The sequence below is a fragment of the Pinus tabuliformis genome, chromosome 5_2, assembly GCF_031772625.1.
Source record: "Pinus tabuliformis cultivar Carrire ecotype Pingquan chromosome 5_2, CPIR1, whole genome shotgun sequence".
NCBI classification, from domain to species: Eukaryota; Viridiplantae; Streptophyta; class Pinopsida; order Pinales; family Pinaceae; genus Pinus; species Pinus tabuliformis.
In genome coordinates, this window is record NC_142306.1 from 624,858,440 (window position 1) to 624,862,473 (window position 4,034).

A 4,034-nucleotide genomic window follows, 5' to 3' on the forward strand; every position below is an offset into this window, starting at 1 on the left:
ATATGTGATTATGGTGTCAACTTTGGAGCATGGGTTTATGGAAGAATGCAATATTCCTTTCCTCTTATTTAAGCCAACAAACCCATGATTTTCACTACCATAGAAGTTCTTCTTCTTTCATGCACTGTTCAAGATTAGTGAGGGTAGTGGCTTCTTCTAATATTAATGCAATGGATCAACCATATAGAATAAATTCTTGTTGTTGCGCATAAATGTTTTGCTGTAGTTTACGTATTTCCTACAGGATATTGCCAAATTTGGTTTTGTTCTAGCCTTTGAGCCTCCATTTGATGTTTTTCATTTTTTTTTGGAGTTTGTACATATAAGAGACTTCTATATTTTTTAGCTCTCCTCACCATTACATTATGTTTTCCTGGAAATCTAGATGATGGAGCCATAACTTCTCAAAGTGAAAGGGCCTACTGCAAGGTCTAGGTTGAATGTCTATACTTACGCATATAGGCCAGTGGTTTGAGCCATGAATCGATAGTATAGATGATTCGAAAATGATGTTCTACACCATGAGAGATTACGTGACTAGAAAGCGATCCAATTTTGAGGCCACTTGTTATGCCCCTCCTGTATCATTTATTGTTGCAAAATCTACCAAATGCAAGCATCTCATTATGTTTGGGAAGAGAGAAAAATATATGTGAGGCCACCAACGCCCATCAACCAACAACACAATTGAATTTTTCCTTTAAATATTTTTATCTTAATTTATAATTTATTTTTATTTTCTATTTAAAGTTATAATTTTATTTCCTTAAATTTCTAATTACTTTATTCTTTTTATTATATATATAAAATAATAAATATATATATGAAATGATATTTTCTTACAATACAATTTTCAAGCAAGATTATGATTTATTTGTTATTTAAAATATATTTTTTAGTGTATTAACAAAAAAATTACTCAGATAAGACCATTTCATTTATTAGTTAGACTTTGTGTGAATTGGGTTTATTTCAGTAATGAGAAATATCATTGTAGTGGCTATGTGCCTATAAATGTTGTTGTATTGACCCCCACTTGAGTGATATAATGATGAGAAATATTACCGTAGTGGCTATGCCCCTGTAAATGTTGTTGTATTGACCCCCACTTTCACCCTCAAAATGAAAGAGAAAATGGTTTTCCTTTGAAAAATAATATATAAATAAATAATATTTAATCAAATTTGATTTGAGTAATTGTAAAAAAATATTGGTATCCCTCTCAATTAAATTCAATTCCTACAAATAATATATTAAAATTAATTTCAATATATTATAATAATGACTTAAAAGTTTTTCGTTGCCTTGCCTTGCATTGCGTTGCTTATCCAAATGTTACTCTCTTGTATTAAACATAGCAAACCATATTTTGTCAATACAAATTTAATGTTGGACTAAAATATTGAAAATAAAAATTAATTATATTCTTTAAGTTAAAATCCATTTAACAATAAAATTTAAAACCATGACATGATATCCTTACTATGAATTCAACACATTTCTCAAAAATGAATTGAATAACAATTCATTCCATAATATATTTATAATTTATTATAATTATCTTTTCTTTAAATATTTTTATTTTTATATATAATTGTTTTTCAAATATTCTTATCTTTAAATCTATAATTTTATTTGTTTAAATTATTTATTAATTTATTAATTAAATATAGTATGAGTAATTGAAAAAATTAATTATTATCTTCCTTTACCTAAATTAAATTCCTATCCATAATATATTAAAATTAATTTAAGTATATTATTATTACAACTTTAAATTTTGTTATCGCATTACATTAATTTAGTTATTTTTATATACACACATTCTTAAGTTATATATATATATATATATATATATATATATATATTCCATTTTTTTTAATTATATGTGAGAAATGAAGTCGGTTTAAATATATTTTTATAATGATTTTAAATTTATGTTTATATGTATATATATATAGATATAGATATATAAATTAGAAATATTTTTATATTTTAGATGACAAATACATTTGTTTTGGTTTTTTGAAGAAATGCTTAAAACACAATGTTTTAAGCCACTGTGATGGGGTGACCCACGCCTGTGCATGAAGCAATGAACACATATCTCAATACATCTTCAAGATATTTGAGAATGACACACATTATGAGGTTCCAATTGGAGCCATCTTGCAGGTTCATAGTGCAAGGTGTGCACTTGTGCATTGAAACGCGAGGTGGGGATTGCATTGAAGCTACCCCGAACAAAGGCATCTTGGGTATTTATTCTCGATGTATGGATACGGTGAGTTGGGAAAGCTTGCCTATTCTTGATTTCATTTATACCATTCTCCTGGTTAATTGAGGAATGTAGAAGGGAAAATGCTTGAACGGTTCCACTATTTTTTCTCTACAAGTAGAAGGACTAGTCTGGCCTAGCTTTGTCCCTTTGCCTTTGAGAGCAGGTTACGTCAACACTCCACACATATTCCTTCTGTTGGATGCATACTAAACAATTCCCTTTTCCTTGATTGCAACAATCCTCACTCATAGCATTGTATACTGTTGTCCTCATCGTTACTTCTCAGTTTCCAACTTCCCATCTAGTTTTTATTGCTTAGAGAGAGATAATTTTAGGCTTGTGAATCTCTATTTTAGAGGTTTCCCCCATTTCATGTATCTCCCTTTTTCTCATTCTCTCCTTTTCTCTCTCACATCATATTCCCTTAGTTTCCTTTGCCTCTCTTAACTGCTCCTTCCACCCCACGCTCTAATTGATACTTTTTTCACTTTTCATGCGTTCTCTCAAATGCTGAGGGAGAGAGTCTATTTGAGAAGAGGAGGCAGGGGATGAAGTACTACGACAACTCACTAGATCAAGCTAAAGCCTAAGCCTCAACAAACTATTTCCATGAGAATGCTCCCTTGCTCATTCAACATGAATCATAAGACATTAAGCAAGAACTAATTGACGAGAGAGTTAAAATGATGGACTAAGAAGTTATGACAGATCTAGAGGATTGGGTCCTCGATGTGGGCACACCAAGATCTCATCATAATTAGTACCTTCACAAAGTGGATTTATATTGGCATGCTAAACACTTGTTGGGAAAGGTCTTGTTTGACCATAGTGAGAGCAGGGATGAACTCCTCCTTCACATGTACGAGCTCCACCTTCTTGACCAAATCATGGATGATTGACTATAATGATTGGAAGTAACACTACTCCGAGATAGATATATACCACCTCTTGGCCATCCCGCACGTCCTGGTCATGTTGGTTGATTACATGATATCTTTGTGGCACAATGCCGCCACAATAAGTAAGCCTAGTAACACCTTTAGTTTATAACTATTGTGCATGTTTAGGTCCTTTTTTTACCTGGTTATCATTGGTTTTATAGCCAATTTGTATCTTTTGTAATGATCGCGGCTACCACCAGCTCAACCCATAGCTTTTGGACATTATAGTCTGATTCATGACAAGTCTTCTAAGCTTGATTTAGGCTCAAGCAAGTTAGCGATGGTCAAGGATTCACTCCTTGGCATGGGTTGTACATATATATTTTCTTAATATAAGATTGTGAATTTACTCAAAAAATTCTTAGCCATTAGAGGAAATATTATGACTTCAACATATCATGAAAGCAAGGAAAAAATATATGTTTTTCTAATCACCCAAATTAAATCCAATTAATTATGCTAAAGGCATTATTTCAGGGGACGTTACTCTAGAGGATCTCATCCTCTTTCCATAGCATGTAAGAACATGTCATGTGTACACATACCATTTGACGGTAAAAATGTTACCATGTTGCAGAGGAGAAGGTTCTATATAGCTAAGAACACGTCCACACACATAAAATTTTCTATGTGTGAAGTGGAGTTAATACGTGAAGCAAACAACAAAATAATTCAACAAATGGCACTTTGAATAGAAGTTCCTTGCAACCATAGATTTGAGAAGTAGCAGTGTGACCTGGTCAGTAATATGGATTTCCACCAGTTTATTAAAGAGGATCCATTGTTGGACTATAAATCTGTTGATGAGGGTA